Below are 6,899 nucleotides of genomic sequence, written 5' to 3'. Positions count from 1 at the left end.
CAAAGAATGTTTTATAATTTACTCCTAACAATGGGGAGAAAAGACGTTTCAAACATTTAACATAATGCAAATACTCTGTAGAGTGGAAATCCAAGGAACACCCCTTTTTTCATATGATTAAACTGTGCAGCACATTAGGAATGCCAATTAAAGTTTTGAATTACATTTTTGGAACTACCTGCCAGTGGCATCCATCTTCCTCAAAAGTAACATCTGTGAAGCTGGCAGCACAGGACTAGATTTTTGGACACGGTGGGGTAGAATATTATAAGCTTTATATTTTTTTCCCACCCAGACAGTCTCCTTGAACTGTTATCAACCTATCCCTATTCATTTTTTTTAAACTTCCCATGGTTTTACATTATCTTGGAATTTAAAGGCAGAACAATTGCATCTTGGTTTTATTAGTCCTTTTAGAGGCTCTTTGGACAAATATAGAAACAGATACCTCTTCATCATCCATTACATAGTCAAGAAGTATCTTTCAGTCAATCTCTATTAAGCCCCCAGATAAAGGCTTTTTTGCAAGCTAGTCCTGTGAACACAGCATCTAGTGAGATGGAGGGAACTACATACAAATCCAGTCTCTTTTCATTGGGCAGGAATTCAAATACTTGGTAACCACCTGCAGAGGTTAATTTTATGCATTAACTTGACTATATTAAGAAATGTCAAAAAAAAAAAAATGTCCAGACAACTGGTAAAACATCATTTCTGGGTGTGTTTGTGAGGATATTTCCTGAAAGGATTAGAGATTAACATTTGGATCAGTAGACTGAATAAAGAAGGTCCCTTTTCAACCAAGGCAGGCACCATCCAATCTGAGGGCCCAAATAGAACAAAAAGGTGGAGGAAGGGCTAATTCTCTCTCTTTGAGCTGAGACACTTGTCTTCTCCTACGCTTGGATATCAGAGGTCCTCGTTCTTGGGACTTTGGACTGTGGGACTTACACAAGCACCACCACCTCTGCCGCACTCCCATCCCACCTCACCCCACACCCCCTAGTTCTCAGGCCTTACTCAACTGAATTATACCACCAGCTTTCCTGGTTCTCCAGCTTTCAAACAGCAGACTTCTTGGCATCCAAAACTTTATGAGTCAATCCTATAATAAATCTCCTCTTACATATATCTTTAATATCCTATTGGTTTTGTTCCTCTGGGGAACCCTGAATAATACAACATCCAAGCCATAATTACTATTCCAACTTCTCATTCTGGTCTTCCCTTTTTCAAGTTAAACATTCTCAGCTTCTTTAAGTCACTACTGATCAGACGGTTATTGCAAATCTTTTTGATAATATCAGCACCGACTGTAAAAAGAGAAAACTAAGGCTTAGGCTCCCAGACATCCCCCACAGATTCACAGGAATAAGAACAGAGAAGGGGTTCTAATGGGAGTTAACCTCATCTAGCTCATTACAACCAAAAGGCAATCCTTCCCTGGAACTCAAAGGTAATCTCATGGCACTCCTTCCTACATAAAAAAACATGGAATCTTAGAGTTTAATGAGACATCTACTGTAAAACTCTATGGTTTTGATACAGACTTCAAATGTCCTGTCCAGTAACATCACATTATGTTTGTATAGAGCCTTCTGCTTTTAAAGTGCATTCTAATCCTGACCCTCACAGGACTGTGAAGTCAGCGGAATACAAGTTATCATATATACAGATGAGAAAGCTAGGGTTCACAGAGGTAAAACAAAATAAAACCTACAATTTCTCCCAACTGGTAAGGAATGGAAGCAAATTTCCCACCCAGGATTTCTTCTTATGTCCAGTCCTGACAACATGTTGCTGCTTCTTCACACCACAGAGATATAAGAATGTGCAGATGGCTCAGGGGCAAGATCTGAAGGACACCTAGGAGGCCCATAGGTGCAAACATCACTTTCATGACTTTTGTGAGCGCCAGACTCCAGAACAGGGATTTATTTCTGTGGGGCTTAAAAGTTCTCTAACTTTTTAAGAATAACTTGTACAATTAAAGAGACAAAAAACTAAAAACCTTAACCACACCCAGAATACCTTTCAGTAAAAAGAGCATTAATAAGAGACACTGAAGGACCCTCAAGACAATTTTCACTATCTTATTTTTTATGTCCTGGTACCAGCTTTGGACCATTCTTAGTTCTGTTTCTCTTTCTGTTCTGTTGAATTTTGTATCTGATTCTGAACAACTAGTTTGATCTCTTTATCTCTCATATGATCTCCTACCTTATTTTTAAGCATCTATTTTAGGTTTGCATTGTGATAATAATAATAATTAAACTGCATTTTCCCCAAAAGACCATTTCCTTTAATTTATGGACTTCATCAATAAAAAACAAACAAACAAACAAACAACAAACAAAAAACAAAACAAAACAAAAAAACAGTAAATCTTACACGGTTAAAGGAAATGGAGAGGTGAGCAGTATTCTCAGAAATTTCAAATGATTCTGGAGCAACGCCAGAGGAGAAAGTTTATAGACATCCTGTGGTTTTGAGTAAAAAATTTACTAATTTTAAAGTATTCTTATTTCTTGTCTCTCCTAGGTTTGATAAGTTTGTATGTAAATCTAGCTGTAAATAATTGATGACCAATCACTAAATACTGAGAAAGTTTTGACTCGATGCTTAAATAAGACTTCTGGTTGGTTCCTATACAATCTGTTCAATTTTTACTCAAAGTAAGCCAGTTACCAGACTGCTATTCTATTAACTTAAGAGTCATTACAAAATCCTTGGTCTTTAAAAATTCAGCATGCTATTAAAATATTAAACATTTGTGCTTCTTCCTTTTCCTTTTGCTATGAAATGTTCTATTAGAACAGAAAGTTTTAAAATCTGTATGTAGAAATTTTAAAATTAGCTGTAAATATTAAATACAGGCACTCGATTTATGTTGTTTTATGTAAGTGATAATACTGAAATAATTATTCAAGTTGTGTTCTTTCTCTGAATCACACCATGTTTAAGTTTGGTGGTGGTGGTGGTGGTTGTTTTTCCAGAAAAGAAAATTCCAAATAGTTTGGAGCAATACCTGAGAAAGCATCCTACCTACAAATGCATAAATCGGTGTCCCGGAATAGTTCAGAAGTTACTCCTTCTGTAGAATCTTTAATCTCTGCTAAAAATGCCCCAGTAGTAGCAGAAAGTCTGCTTCACTTATGGTCCAAAAAAATACTGGTGGAGTGGAATCCTAGCAGATGGGACTAGAACTTGTTAATGTGCGCTTTTATTTCCCATAAGTGGCAACATTGCTAGCAATTAAGAACAACAAACAACCAACGAGAGAAAAAAAGGCAAAGCAGAATGTTTATTATTTTCAGAAGTTCATCAGGGAATGCTTTTGTGTCAGGGGAATGAACACTGCAACCCAGGCGGGAAAGCTTCATTGCATCCAAAGTGCCCCAGTGATGCTGAATAAAGTTATTAAAACAGTTCTTACCCCTTTGTCTTCACCCCGATATGCCCAGTGACAAGGGTGTAGTTCAGAGTATCCCAGGTGAGAGGTAGGTAAACCAATGTTATTTGCAATCAGTGTTTTTATCAGGACTCAGGATTCACCAAAGGAATAGACTCCCTTTATGAAAACATGAAAATATTACCCTTCTGTTATATGTTTTAAGGAGGAGACTTTTCCATTTGGCTGGTTTAGGAACAGAGAAACTTGAAGCTATTTGCCTTTTTTTTTTTTTTTTTTTTTTTTTTTTTACTTTTTAGCTCACTTTCTATGGAGTTAGAAGTAATTTTGTACTCATAGGTCTGTTAATTATATATCATAGCTCTTTTCCAGTGTTAACTGGGATAGTTTTCAAAGCTGAGTAAATAATATAGTGAACCATTAGAAGGTCTCTGGTGGTATTGTAATGACCCCTAAATTCAGTCATTCTACCACCGAGGTCTTTAGCAGACAGCAGTGCAACACCTCACTTAAAAATTTTAATCTGAGCTATGTGCGATTCAGAGTATATCCAACTCACAGAAGTTTAACAGAAGTTTTTGAACATCAGAATTAAATATAATGACTGGCTGTCCAGGCTGCCTGGGAACTATCATTCCCCAATGAGTGTGCTTTAGAGGTTCTGAAATAGTAAATGAGAACAGAACTCCTCTGTGCAGTTAAATTACATCTCATTCTTTCCCTGGTCCCTAGTCACTTCTCTAGTAATGGTGGCAGGTCCTGTCACAGGGGAGAAAGTAAACAGCTCAACTGACACTCAAGAAAGCATGTATGTTTTCTGTGCTTCTCTCCCATCTTTTCTCAACGCTCAATCCTTAGTTACAAATGAAACACTTATCACTGCCTTTTAAACAATATGAGAACAAAAGGAATACTCAGTATCCCAAAGTCCTTTACTCAGAAAACCGTCTTTCCTTATATGTGTATGAAATGACAAAACGCCAGACTGAAATTGTGGTCACTTTCAGCTCTGATAAGCCAATCCATGAATCAGACGAAAAAACGAGAAACAGAAGAGGAAGCTAAAAGGGAAACAAAAAAAGATGCTTAATTTAGGGTTGAGAGTATTAACGTGGGGCAAGAAAATAGCAATAGGTAGATTAAAGGCAGAAGGTCCAGGACATAGATGGGATGAGCAGAAGGAGCAAATACTCTGACCCAAGCCTGTTGGAATGCCTTATGTCAGCCATTTGCTTCTTAAGAAGTTGAGAAGTAGCACATGCCAAAGACTGGCGATGGAATTACAGCCTTAATTTATGTATGTTTTTTTTTTTTAAGATTTTATTTATTTATTTGACAGAGAGAGATCACAAGCAGGCAGAGAAGCAGGCAGAGAGACAGGAGGAAGCAGGCTCCCCGCTGAGCAGAGAGCCCGATGCGGGACTCGATCCCAGGACTCTGAGATCATGACCTGAGCCGAAGGCAGTGGCTTAACCCACTGAGCCACCCAGGCGCCCCTTTATGTATGTTTTTGAAGTACATTGTGTTTAAAGTAATACAAAGCACTGAAACCTGCTGGGAGAACTGCAAGGCTGCAAAGCCATTAGCATCTACTATTTAAAGCTGATAAAAGTCAGTGCACCAGTCATAGTTGAGAGAGCTGCTGACACACTGCAGAGGAGTCAAAGCCAGCCAAAACCCTGGGGAGCTAAGGAGACTGGAGGGCTGCACAGCCACCAAGCCACTGTACTTCTGGTGACAGTTTGTTCTAGACTTCATCCCCAGATCTAACCACCTCCAAAGCCACTGGTAGCGACTAACACTTAGTAGGCACACAAAACACACCCCTGATTCCAATTAGCCCTTACAGATTAGTTAAAACAAAAATTGCACACATCTTGGGGTGCCTGGGTGGCTCAGTGGGTTAAAGCCTCTGCCTTCCACTCAGCTCATGATCTCAGGGTCCTGGGATCAAGCCCCGCATTGGGCTCCCTGCTCAGTGGGGAGTCTGCTTCCCTTCCTCTCTCTCTCTCTCTCTGCCTACTTGTCATCTCTGTCAAATAAATAAATAAAATCTTTAAAAAAAAAATTGCACACATCTCAATAAAATTAACATCTGAGCTGTATGAGCGCAGCAATTGGATTTTGAGGTGAAACCAATGTGAAATCCTGAACCCTCCTGTTCCTTTCAAGCTGATAGTTCACTAAGAGCAATGGCCCCAGAGCCATGGTGGAATAGAATGGCAGAAGTTAGACACTGACAGGGAAAATCACCTCGTCAGACATATCTTTTATATTTGTAGATAAACTAAAGAAATAAGGAATGCGAAGTCTCCAACTGGCATTTGAAATTTTAATTAGCTCTCCATGAACAACTTATGGTACTATTTCCTACTACTGGCATTTTAGGAAAGGTATAAAGGAGACGCGAAGTAAGTGAAAAGGTGGAGATAAGGGCAAATATAAAGTAGTATTACCATGTTTGTTTCTCAACGATCTAGATTCAGACTAAATGGTAGATGAATAAATAAGCCTTGCAACTCAAATTGTGGGGACACATGAAATTATCATATTCACTTCCATTGCTTCATTTGAGCTGGTGGGGCTCTTTTGAAGATAGATATGTGGAGTGTCTTTTATTTAGCACTTGATCACTGCCTAGTTTCCTTTCCCTTAATTACACGTTATAAAATAGTTGAGTGAGTGCAGAATTTCATTCGTTATTTTAAAACATGATAGCCACATATATTTCTATAAGGTATTTCATTTAATTACATAATTGAAAACTTGCCTTGAGATATGTGATACAGAACAGATCTCCAGATTTTTTATTTGCATGTGAAGGCCCTCCTAGGTGAACAAGTAATGGAAATTTTGGTAACGATAAGTGTGTTCTACCTCACTGGAAATATCAATTCTAAATGAAGAAGACAACAACTGTGTCTAAATCTCCAGGGGAGAATCCCAGGTTAGCAAGAATTCACCACGATGTAGGGCAGATGTAAGGACTTTGTTCTGGGATACAGACACTGCAGGAAGAAACAATGTCCCAGTGCAACACTGGTGTCATTCACTGCCTTCTGCCTAGTCCCTAGGACATAGGGAGAGGGCCCTAAAACTTGAGAGAGGTGGCTTGGAGGAGTGAAAACAAGTTATTTAGAGCAGTATTCATAGCTAGAGAAGAGGAAGTAGTCTGTAAGAACTTAAGAGATTTTGGCAGGCAGAGTATAGAACTGGCATCAAACAATATATTTTGGGAAGAAAGAAGGTTGGGGGTCTAGGTGGTGGCAGAATAGTTGTAAGGGTGCTGACAGTTTTGGGTTAATATTTGATTTTGTTCCCATTAGTTGCTGTCTATGAAGGATAGAACCTCTCCACAGAAGAGCAGAGAGCCATAGAGACAGATGATGACCAGCAGAAAAGAAGTGACTTCAGGCAAATGGCAGAGTGAGATACACTGAGCTCTCAACAAGAAGGGGGGAGACCAAGAATCAGGATGTTTGCAGCT

This window comes from Lutra lutra, chromosome 3 (genome assembly GCF_902655055.1).
Source record: "Lutra lutra chromosome 3, mLutLut1.2, whole genome shotgun sequence".
NCBI classification, from domain to species: domain Eukaryota; kingdom Metazoa; phylum Chordata; class Mammalia; order Carnivora; family Mustelidae; genus Lutra; species Lutra lutra.
Note: the sequence above shows the minus strand (reverse complement) of the source record.